Consider the following 13217-nt stretch of genomic DNA (forward strand, 5'->3'; position numbering starts at 1 on the left):
AGGTGATTCATGAAAAATGTAACAAAATTTTGGAACTTCTACTGGTGAAAATAAAGAAAAAAAGTTCATATAAACAGGTTTGAAAATTCTTGGTTAATGAGTGTCGGCTGGTGAGATTACGCCCTGATTTTTGCACCTTCAGTAAAATTAAGGCAGATTATAATTCTTGGGATTCAAATTAAGGGGTAAATTTAGTCGTTTTGTGTGAAATCTGACATGAAAAGTTGAGAAAAAGAATAAGTCCCAGAACTGTATTTTTAGTAGTTTTTGATAAATCTGGGGCAAAAGACAAAAGGTTGAGGTGAAAAGCACTATTTTTTTGTTTGGTTGGTATAAAATAACTTTGTTAAATAGGTAAAGATTTAAAAGTTTTAAACAAAATTTGTAGAGAAGTGCACAGAAATCAGGCAAAACTTTTGCCAGGTGTCACTTGCTAACAAAGTGTTCCTGCACCTATGTTTTTATGAACTTTCTTCTGTATTTTCATCAGAAGAAGATATCCGGCTGAAAAGTTTGTTACATTCTTGATAATCATTTTTTATAAAAACTACGAGGTTTGTTCAAAAAATAACTGAACTTTTTTAATTACACACAAGTGGAGATATTTAGTGACATATGGTTGGCAGCATTGCGTTCCTCTGTAACCACATGTTCTTGGATTGTTGATATCTCGTTTAGTTTTTGTGTTGTTTGAGTACAACATGTTTGGTTAGTAGCAATTTTTGTAATGTGTGATTTTTTGATGACTGGACTTTTGTTTCAATGTCGTAACCATAAACCCAGCTTTTGTCTCCTGTTACGATCCTTTGCATGAATGTTTCATCATCAGCTTGTTCAAGGAGTTGCTGGCAATTGTCCACTCGATGTTCTTTCTGCTGTTCGGTCATCAAATGAGGAACAAACTTTGCTGCAGCTTGATACATGTTCAATTTTTAATGTCACACCATGATCCAATCGAGATTCTAACCCTTTCTGCAAATTCTCTAACAGTCAATTGGTGATTTGCACGCACCAGATTGTTAATTTTCTGAGCGTGTGCCATTAGTTGAAGTCGAAGGCCTTTTTGGTCGAGGGTCATCTTCAATTGACTGACAACCACTTTTAAATCATGAAAACCATTTGCAACATTGCGTATGACCCGGAGTATCATCTTTGTAAGCTTGTTTCAAAACTTTAAAAGTTTCTGTGAAAGTTTTCCCTAGTTTTGCGCAAAATTTTATGTTGTATTGTTGCTCCTGAAAAACACACATTACAAAAATCGCTGCTAACACTTAAACACATTGCACTCATAACAATAATATGAAAACTAAACAAAAATTCAAGAACATGTGGTTACAGAGGAGGTTATGTAAAACACAATGCTGCTAACCGTACGTCACTTATTCATTTGTTATTTTTTGAACAGAGCTTGTATATACTTAGATTAATAAAAAAAAAGTACAAAAAATAAATAAAATAGAACATCAATGCTTACAAAATGTCAGAAATTGTTTTCTCCTGTTATTTTTGAAAAAATAACTGTAACTTAGGTTCTAGATAAGAGAGTAAACTGTATTTCTTACGTTGTTGAATTCAAAACTAAAAATTACATAATTTTTCCAGTGCGTAAAAGTAATTTATTTGGCATTAGTATTCTTGCAAAATATTTGTGTGGGTGTGCTACTGTTTTAAAAAAATATATGGAAGAGAAATCAAAATGTCGTCTTATTTTTTGAAACTGGTTCTCAGGCTTGAAATTATGAAAATTTGATGCTTTATTTATTTGTGTTATTGTTACAAACATGAATCGCATATTATACAAGAATTTTGATAAAGTTGTTGTTAAATATTTGTTCTGTTTTCCCTAATAGTTGATCTTATAATAAAAAGTGTCTGTTTATTTTTGTTTATTGTTTTTATTTGAAGTTAGTTTTTAATAATGATAAATTTGATTTAATTTCAACTGTAAGGAATAAGATTTCATTTCTGTTGTGTGTGTTTTATGTATAAATATATGTACACTTGCTAAATTTTTATTATATTAAGTGGTCTAAAAATATTGATGGATTAAAATGAAATAGTAAAATTATTTGAAAAAATGATTTATATCCTTTGTGTCATGTTTGACAGACTTATAGGCCACATATTAAGGCATCCTGGAATAGTCGCTTTAATATTGGAAGGACAGGTAGAAGGGAAAAATTGTGTAGGCAGGCCACGTTTGGAGTATGTAAAACAAATTGTTGGGGATGTAGGATGTAGAGGGTATACTGAAATGAAACAACTAGCACTAGATAGGGAATCTTGGAGAGCTGCATCAAACCAGTCAAATGACTGAAGACAAAAAAAAAAGTGTCATGTTTAACCTAAATTAATATTTTTTTTATAACATCATTTTCTTGTGTGTACCAGTGTGTATTTATAAGTTAGTTCCAAAACATTCTCAGAAACATCTATTTGAAACGTATTATATGAGGTATGATTCAAAAGTAAGGGCCGATGAGTTATAAATAACGATTTGCAACACTGATTGGTTTGCATATGTAGAGTAGCTTTAAGTAGTTCTATTAGGCATGTAATGTAACCGTCACATTGCCATCAGTTCATTGTTGTTTATCTTTGCAAGACAGTGTGTTAAAATGAGTGTGGTAATAACAAAAACTGCCAGTTATGAAGTTCGATCAATGATTAGATTTTTAAACGCAAAAGGACATAATGCTGCTGAGATTTACAGTCAATTGTGTGAAACACAGGCCTACCGCATTAAGTGATAGAAAAATGAAACAATGGAATCATAAGTGTACGGAAGGCCATTCAAATGTTTATGACAAACAGAGATGATGATCTCGTTGAACGTGTGTATGCAAAAGTGAGAGAAAATTGTTGTTTTACAATTAGCAATATTTCTTTAGATTTCCAGAAGTTTTAAAGACAACATTGTTTAAAATAATGACAGACACTCTAGGCTATTGTAAACTGTATGCACGATGGGTGCCTAGAATTTTGAAAATATTATAAAGATCACAGAATGACATCTGCTCATGTTTATCTCGGCTGCTTTAGACACGAGGAGACACATTTTTTCCCATATTATTACTGGTGATGAAATTTAGATTTTTTACATCAATAATGAAATGAAATAACAATCCATGTAGTGTTGTCATTTCATTTCACCTAAACCGAAAAAATTCAATCAAGACCAATCTCAAAGGAAAATCTTGGCAACTCTATTCTGGGACCAAAAGAGTGTGCTTTTGATTCTTTGATTGTTTTCATGGAACCAGCCACATCCATCATATCAGAAGTCTGTTGTGAAACACTTTCTAAACTGTGTTGTGCATTTAAAGCTTACGGAGTGCTGGGATCAGGAGTTTTTTTCATAACGTGTGATGCACAACAGAAACAATTGAAAAATTTGGATGGTAGATTTTTAATTATCCATCTTATAGTCTTGATCTCACGCCCAGGGACTATCATCTTTTTGTTCACTACTCCTCCCTTTTACACCTCAAAGACTGGCTTGCGTCCTAAATTTCGAGGAACGTAAAAAGTTAAAAATCTTGGTGCATAAGTGGCTATAATCCAGGCGTTGGAATTTTATGCAGTGGGTTAGAAGAAGCTTGTTTCATTATATCAAATGTGTTTAGAACAAAATAGTTATTATGTAGAAAAGTATTTGAAAATAATAAATTTTTCAACCATTTTCATTTTATTACCGATCAGCCCTTACTTTTGAACTGTGCCTTGTAATTTCATAAAATTATTGACACTCATTATAATGCAATACAGCATCACATTTTTGTTCCTCTCCAATAGAAAATGCTTGTGATATTTTTACAGTTTGAAATTATCTTCATTAAACTGAATAAAAATGTTAAATTTTACTTTTAGTTTTAAAATTTGCTGACAGACATTAATGTTGCTTGCAAAAGCATATAGTGAAACTGCAATAAAAAAAAAATAATTAAGTTTATGACTGGTAAGGAGGATTGAGTTGTTATTATTATTGCTGATAATGGTAGCATATATGAGGTATGGCTATTAAATAACAAGACTGGTACTGCTACAGAAGAACTGTGCATGCGTCAAATTCATACAATTGATAGTTGTGTAGTCTTCTCTTTCGATTGCTGTCATTCCAGTTTCTGTAGACATATTAGTCTGACTGTGGCTGTTGTTTGGATAACATCTGTTTTTTTGTTTTGCCAAAAAAATTGTAAGTGTTTTATTAGAGCAAAGAATTATCGTGAAATTTAATACGAAACTTGGAAAAACTGGTACCAAAACTTATCTTTTATTAAAAAAAGTATATGGAAATGAATGCTTATCACATGAACGGATTTTGAGTGGTTTAAGCGTTTCCAAGATGGCCGAAAAGACGTTGAAGATGAGGTACGCCTAGGTTGCCCTTTCACGTCAAAAACGAATAAAAATATTGAAAAAATTGGTAATCTGATCCGATCTGATCGTTGGTTAACTATTCTTGTCTTTATTCAAGATCCTTGCTTAACTCCATGAAAAAATAAGAAAAACGACCTGAGTTGTGGAAGAACAAACATGTCATGGGTTCTTCGTCAGGTCAACGCATCGGTTCACACTGCATTGTCTGTCAAGACGTTTCTAGCAAAGTATAACATCCCAGTGTTAAACCATCCGCCTTATTCACTTGACCTGGCACCATGTGACTTTTATTTGTTCCCCAAGGTCAAATCTGCATTAAAAGGAGCAAGATTTCAGACCGTTGAAGCTGTGAAAGAAAAAGCGGCACACATCATGAAAGAGCTTACAGAAGAAGACTTCCAGCACTGTTTTGAACAATGGAAAATTCACATGGAGCATTGTAGGAATTGAGTAGTGGTGTATATAGAAGGCGATAGTAACTAAATATGTATAAATTTAAAGTAAATTTTTTACAGCATTAATCTCATTATTTAATAGCCACACCTCGTTTCCATTTATTATGACAAATGACAAAAGGGTAGCATCAGAAGTTGAAGTTTCAATTGAACTTAATCATTGTATGGTACCATAATGATGGAAATATGGTTTGTGAAAAAAATTATTCCAGTTGTTGTTTGTATATAAAAAGGAAACGCAAATGACAATAACAGGAGATGCCATCATTATGACTGATAGAAATAGAAACTCTCTGAAAAGTGAAGTAAAGAGGAATTGGATTGTTTTGTTTTTATTTTATACATTTGCAGAAAAAATCTCAATCATTTGAGTGGAAACCAAAGTCATCGTAACAGACTCAGAGGTGTTCTTTGAATAAGAACATGGAAAAACTGGAAGATTTTTTTTTAATTTACCAAATATTACCCATCATGAGATTTTTCCAGATAGTCAACAGTAACAAAGGGAAAAAAAGAATATCAGTACCCTTGTCATCTAAGTAGTACAATTACAAAGAAATATTTTGTAAAACTGAAAATAAAGTCGAATAAGTTTTTTCATAGTAACAACACATCAACACACTGATCTTTTGATGAACAAAAAGTATTTTGTATAGCAAAATTATGATATCCCTTGCACTCTTCCAAATTTGCTTCAGTTATTATTTTTTTTTACATTTTTCTTGCTGAGATTTATTGTGAATGGAAAATGATATAACAACAACAATTTCATTATTTTGAAATCATTATTTTAAAGTTGAAATTAGGAATTTTTATTAAAGTTGGCAAAAGTGTTCGACAACCAAAGAAAACAACTTTATGAAAATAATGCGAAATAATTTTTTTGTAAATAATTTTCTTAGTTTTGTATATCCATCCAACGATAATTAAGTAATAGAATTAAAAAATTCTGTAATTTTAATTTAAAAAAAGAAAAAAACTTGATTGAAATATAGATAAAATTGTTGTTGTTTATTTCAATTAGATATATCATTATTATTAATCCAGTTCCTTTATATTTCTAGTTTTGTTTTCTACGTTTCTCATTTTCAGATCAAATATGTCATCACTAAATTACAATGGATTCCTTATTCCATTGCTAATTTTCCTTTCATATATCTGAATTAATTATAAAGAGATGACAACACTTCCCTGTATAATGAAATTTACTTAAACTATTTTATGAATTCAATGTTCAATTTTATATACATCTTATATTTTCCTATACAAAAATTTGTCTTGGAACGTTTTACTTGCACCCTAATTCTGCAGTGCTATTTGAAATGATATTTGTTTAGATATCATATAAAAAATAAGTTTTCTGTGTAAATAAATTTGATTAATCATACCTCATAGAACAATATATCTATTGTGCTGTAAAAATAAAAAACTTTTTTTTGCGTTTTGTAATGGATGAATTTTATGTGAATATTTTACTAAGGGTGCCTAATTAGTGTACATTTTATATTCATTTAATTATAAATTTTGAAATAGTTATTTAATATAATATTAAACGAGTGAGTATTTATATAAGCGTTGTCAATGGAATCTATGTTTTTATTTTGTATGTTATCATAACTGTTAGTTTTAACTAATAATGTCATTACACATTATACAACATCAATATATTTATATATATATATATATATATATATGTATTTAAGTTATTTATTTTTTTGTTTTATACAAAAAAATTAACATTTATTTTTTTATTTATTTATTTTTTAATCTGTCGTTATGTAAGTATACAAAGAATTTTTTAACTTCATATCCGGAGTAATTCTCTTTAGATTAATTTAAGAGAATATGAATTCAGTGCATGAATAGGTAAGAATTAATCTCAGCGATTAACAAGTTAAATTAGATTAAATGAGAGAGTTGATTGCAATAAACCTTTCAAGTAAAGGTAATTTGCTCTGAGTAACTGACGTTTGAACACGAACTTTTGATGAACAACACGAAATGTAATAATTGTTATCAATAATAATATATGAAATATATCGCACATAAGTTTTATGATTCTGAAGTAGTTTAAATTAAAAGTAGATTTGATGAGAACGATAGTTTGCATTTAATAACCCATAAAATGGGCTACACATGAATAAGGATAACATAAACGTTTAATATGAATAATAACGAATAATTTACACTTGCCTGTATCACACACAAATATTAGCCAGAGATGAACTCGTAAAAGCAAGTACCGATGAATACATATGTAATCCTGGGCGTAGTCCGCACGGGTGTATCAGGAATACAGAAGTGTGAGGTGGTTTGGTGGTAGAATCTCAGATGTGTAGTGACGAGTTTGGAGATTCTGCTTGAATGAGAATATTACCACAAAGTTTGCAGAGAGTATGGCCATAGGCGACTGCAGTGGTGAGATGTTGGATCTACTCTGCCGAAAAGATGGCGAAAGAAAAAGGGGGAAACCAGATCCAGGTAGTGGACAGGAGAGAGTGTGTGTAAAAGCCAAGAGATGTGTGTATGTATTAGTAAGGGGACGAAAGAATAACGGGTGTATGAAAAGGGTAGTTAAAATAATTCTATAGAAGAATGGACGCGGTCACTAAGGATGACGGTGGGAGGGTCGAACACACGAACACAAGAACAAATATAGAAGAAACAGGTGGATTTGACAAACACAGAAATACGTTAAACATTCCTTGCAACAAAACAACGGAACCCACCCTAGCTTGGAATTCGTAGAAAATAACGGAAAACTTTATGCCAGAATGGCGTAAACAATGTATATATATTTTTTAAATTATTTATAAATATCATTTTAAATATTTTTTATTACAATACTTTACAACTGCATGTGTTTATTTTAATTGTGTTTTTTGTTGTTTATAAATAAAAAAATAATTATTATGTACTGATTTTTATTATTTTCACTATTGAAAAATCTCTTTTTAATTAATTAAAAAAAAGTCTATTGGGGGTTTCACTCACAGCAGACTAATACTTAAGAAGAAAATTATGAATAAATGCTTAGCTTTAATAATTTCACCAGCCTTTATATACCATTATAAATAAACTGTTAGTCTTTTTATAAATATATGTAGGACTTATATATACTGCTCATTTTATTTTTTAATAAAAATGTATAAGCCTCCTAAAAAAATATTGAATTATGTAAAAAAAAAACTGACAACACAGTTGTAGGAATTTCCTGTCACGCAGCTAAAGTCACGTTCTAGGTAAGTCCTACAACTGTAGGTTGTTTCTGATTTATGACTTATATACACATACACACACAATTTAAAATATTTATAATTTTATTTAAATATAATATTTTTTTGTTTATTTAATTCAGTGATTCTAACTAAAGTGCATGTGCATAATGCATTTAATTCGCATGAGTGTGGCAGTACTAACAGCAACGGTCGGCACTAACTAAACTAATGTAATTTCACAACTTATATAGAACAAATTTTGGTTGTACGGTCAGTAGACTGGTGTATCTTTGAGGCTTAACACACCAGGTACTAAGTCAACCAGGTGATCGAATTTGAGACCCAGCCAGACTGAGTTACTTTTTTTTTACACTTTATATATTATTCATTTATTTAATTCTACCGCACTCACCTGTGATGTCACAACATAGCAGACGACTAACTTACAACTGTATTTTTTGGGGTGCAGGTGCAATTTTGCAAATATTGTTATTTTTTAATTGTTAACAAATGTGCTTAAGAAAAATATTACTTATAATTAAGGCAAAATCTTGAGATACTGAGGGTGATCTTGCTCTACAGCTTCACTCCCTTGACCTTTTAAGTTGAAAATTTAATGGCATCAGTGTTCCATATATAGAAGTAATTTTACCAAGTTTGGTCAAAATCATTCCAGTAGTTCTAGAGATATAAGGTGATTTAGAGGCCAAAAGCCAAACACACACATATGTACGTATGAACATTAACATCTGGAAAATTTCTACCTAATTTTTTGAGTCCCTTAGATGTCAAAAAGATCCAGATCCAGTGAAAACTGCATATGCCCAAATTGGACCGATTACAATACTTTTTCTTCTAGAATTATAGCTCTGCTATAGTGCAATCTAATCGTTTGTGCATTTTGTTAGGTAGCTCTGAGAAGAACTGTTTGGTCCAAAAGCTGGTCTCCGGTGTTGTTGGCTTGACTGTAGTCGGGGATTTGCTGCTCGTCCATTGAAATCAGACCAAGCTTCCCCTCAGCAATTGGGTCCCCAGTACAGCTTGGCACTGGTGGCCCCCAGATCCCCGCAGGGTAGGATTGGCATCGGTTGTATTCCGCCGATGCAGCTGAGGTGGTTCTCCCCAAGCGATCCCACACTGGGCCTGCTGGCCAGGGGAATTGAAGCCCAGCAAACTGGGGTGGAAGATAGCATCCTCCCTTGTTGGGCTAGCCAGGTCTGCTGCTCTGGCGCAGATGTTGGCATCTGCTGGGAGGTCCCACGTTGAGTTGGCTAGGGAACCTCTTTCTTCCTCCATCTTCTTTCTCCAGGAGGTGGTCGACGACGAATTAAAAATTCGCTCTTTTATTGGAGCCTATGAGTGGTGGGGCCGCAGTGACGTTTTGGTGAGAAAGCTGCGCGGTCTGCTACTTGGTGCGAGTGATGCTTGTGCAGACATGTACATATAAAAAATTAAAGATTGCCCAAAAGCAAAATCATAGATATGGTAGTGCGATTTTTATATTAGTGTATTTTTAGATTTATTAACAAAATGAACTTATATATACTTCTATAAAATACTTTCATTGTTTTTAAATAAAGAAAAAATTTTTAATAAGAAAAAAAATGTACATCATAATTATTTTATTTTTTTATTTTTATTTTTTTAGTTTTTGTGTGCATAATTTTTAAATGTGTTTATGTTTTATGTTGCATGTAACTCTAAATGAATTATTCATAATTTTTATAAATTCAAAAAAAAAAACTTAAAATGTGTTTAGATTTTACATTGATGTTTTTTTTATGTGTTTTCTGATATTGGAGAATTCATACAGATCTGATTTTCTCTGTTAACAATATTACAAAAACATGCAAAGGTTTTTGTATGTCTAATTAAAAGTTTTATTTTATTTTTTTTTTATGTAAAAAGGAAAACATTTTTATAAAAAAAATTGAATAAATGCACATTTTAACATTTAAATGCTCTTTATTTATTGTTTATAGGTGTGACTAAACAAATGTTTAATGTGAATTTTGTGGGCAACTTTAAAAAATATGTAAATGGCACTATTTTTAATAAAAGTATTAAGAAGGGTGCAAAAGTATAATAGGTTTCATGAAGTATCATAGATTTGAAATATTTAATTAAGATATTCCGAATTGCATCGACTTATTACTAAGGTAGAAATTAGAATTGAAAGTAAATAGCCAATCTCCGTGGTGGAATGGTAGTGCCTCGGCCTTTCATCTGGGGGTCCCAGGGGACCTTCCCCCATTTTATATGCTACAAAATTTCCATTTCATATTTCTCATGCACAAGCTTCGAAGCTTATATGGTGAATTAAAAAAGAAAAGAGGGTAATGAAATATGATGAAAAGAAAGATAATAAAAAATTAAATGTTAAGATAGGGAAGTGAAAGGCTCTATCAAACCAGACAGTAGGTTTAAACCCCATAAATGGGGAAGTTTCAGATTCATTTGAATTCGCTAGATGTTAATGAAAGCCTTTGTGTACCTGCATTCTACTGACTAAAACTCCTACCTCACCGTACCTCCCTGTCCGGGGCTGGACCCTCTATTCTTCTCAACTCAGCTCTGGGAGGTGCCATTGGGCTCAAGGGTTTTAGAGTCTCTGTACCTCATCACCGTTGCTGATTCACACAAGCGCAGACCAATGACAGCCTCATTGGGAGCTGTCCTCCTCCCCTTCGCCCTCCCCTTCGCCCTTCCCTACGCCCAGCCCTCCCCTTCTTCACCTCAAAAGAGGATTTTTCAATATCTGACATCAGCACCTCTGCCACTTGCTCGAACTAGTCTTCTTTTCTTCTTCAATTGTTGACCTTCTCAGTCCACTCCCCATGCTCTGCTCTCCTCTTCTTTCTGTTTGAGTATCGCAGTCACCAGTCTGTTCATTGCTTCCCACTGATTAGGATCTTCCAGCATTTATCTTACAGTATTTTCAGGATTCAGTCATCCCAAACCTATGGAGATAAGAGGAGAATTCCCCATGCCCTGTAAGGAACTGGGTTAGGTAATAATTTACCTTTCCAATTTTCTTCCAACCCAAACATCTATCCTAGGAATTAACTTTTGGATCCACAACCCTGTCCCGGTAGCATCTCACAGCTCTTGCCACCTTTTTGTAGTTCCTCTATGTGCCTCTGCTTTTTTCATACCTTCTTATTTTCTCACCAGTTGGTCTGTTCTTAATTGTATTGGGGGAACGCCTGCTATGACTTCAGACAGAGGATAAAAGTTATGGTTCCGTTGCTATTTTTATAAATTACTGAACTATTTAAAAAAATTGTCTCGCCAATTGATTTAAAAGACAATTAAAAATTTTCTTTTTTTTACCATCTTATATAACTGCATATGATCACTTTAGTCAGTCTATTATCAAAGTCTCTTTGAAGGGACTTTTTGGGCTTTTCACAGTCCTCCCAATACTTTTACATATGTTCCAATCTCTGTGCCATTTCTGGTGTTGAAAATGTTCATGTTATGAGTTTCTTTCTTGTGAGTATGAAGCGAGTGTTTTTATCCTTGATTTTTTTATTTAAATTTATCTTGTGTATGGTATCTTCTAGTGTAAGGCCAGTTTCTTTCAGATCCTCTTTTATTTCTACCTGTCTTTCTGTTGATGCAGGTTCTTGCAGTTTTTCTTTCGATTTTCTGGAGTCTGTCGTCTTTGATTGTTCGTTCGGATGGAAGAGTGTTTCTGCTGCATTTGTGGTTTCCAGTTTTATAACTGTGTTGTAGTGTCTTATTTTTGCATTTATGGATAGATATTTTTTACTGCAGGTGTACCAGGTTAATTTTTGTGCCTAAGCTAGTTTGTTTGTTCTTGTTTGGATTGAGGTTTTTTTTGTTTAGGTTGTTTGTTATTATTTCTCCGAGGTATTTAAATTGGGTTACTATTTTGACTTTGTTTCCGTTTATGTTTATTTCTTTAATTGTGTTGGTTTTTGGCACACAATTTCTGTCTTTTCGAATGACATTTTGTGGACAATTTTATTTACAATGTTTTGAAATTTGAATATCTGTGTTGTAGTTGTTTGCTAACAATACCAAGTTGTTGACAAAATCAAGGCACTTTGTTTTGATTTTTTGACCTATTTTTATTTTTTGAGCCATCCCCTCATTATCATTTTCAGAGCGCAGTTGATGGTAATTTTGAATAAGTTCATTTAACTCCTCTTAATGATTCTCATCAGTCATGGAATCCAGTTGACCACTGTGAGGCTTATCCTCAATATTTGTTTTACCAGCTTCTTATACACAAAATTTTATTGCCCGAATGACATTGACAAATTTTACATGACAAATTTTACATGACAAATGACATTGACAAATTTTACATGACAAATTTTATTGCCGAATGACATTTTGTGGACAATTTTATTTACAATGTTTTGAAATTTGAATATCTGTGTTGTAGTTGTTTGCTAACAATACCAAGTTGTTGACAAAATCAAGGCACTTTGTTTTGATTTTTTGACCTATTTTTATTTTTTGAGCCATCCCCTCATTATCATTTTCAGAGCGCAGTTGATGGTAATTTTGAATAAGTTCATTTAACTCCTCTTAATGATTCTCATCAGTCATGGAATCCAGTTGACCACTGTGAGGCTTATCCTCAATATTTGTTTTACCAGCTTCTTATACACAAAATTTTATTGCCCGCCTATTCATGTAGGTATGATTGAAATATTGTGAAGTACTTCGATCAACAATTTATTACCATAAACAGCTGTTAGACAACAGTTAAAAATTCAACCACTACATATTGTTTAAGATGTATTGACATAGCAGGCATACTCGACTCCTCAACATTGGTGACTAACAGAAAATGAATTTTAGATATTAGTAGTAAGGGAATGAAATTACAACATGGCTGAACCTGTCCCTTCGTATGACTTTCTATTCTCCTGTTAAATTTTAGTGTGGATTACATTTCAGCCATCCCTTGTATAATTACACCCTGATTTGAATAAAATATTTATTTACTTATTAATTTCAATTGAAAACTATAAAAATTATTGACAGAAGGAAAAGGAAGTGATTATGTAAGTTTTTTCTATTTTTGATTCCTGTAATAAGTTTAAACTATAACTCTTGAAATCGCTGTCCCATTATACAGATGTAAAGAGAAATTACTATATATACATGTGTGTGTATGTGGATT

The 13217-nt window shown here is 32.2% G+C and overlaps 1 pseudogene; it reads left to right on the forward strand.

Moving 5' to 3' along the window:
* Positions 1 to 13217, forward strand: part of LOC142329125 (serine-enriched protein-like) — a 65759-nt pseudogene that overhangs the window by 28303 nt on the left and 24239 nt on the right.

The sequence above is a fragment of the Lycorma delicatula genome, chromosome 8, assembly GCF_047948215.1.
Source record: "Lycorma delicatula isolate Av1 chromosome 8, ASM4794821v1, whole genome shotgun sequence".
NCBI classification, from domain to species: Eukaryota; Metazoa; Arthropoda; class Insecta; order Hemiptera; family Fulgoridae; genus Lycorma; species Lycorma delicatula.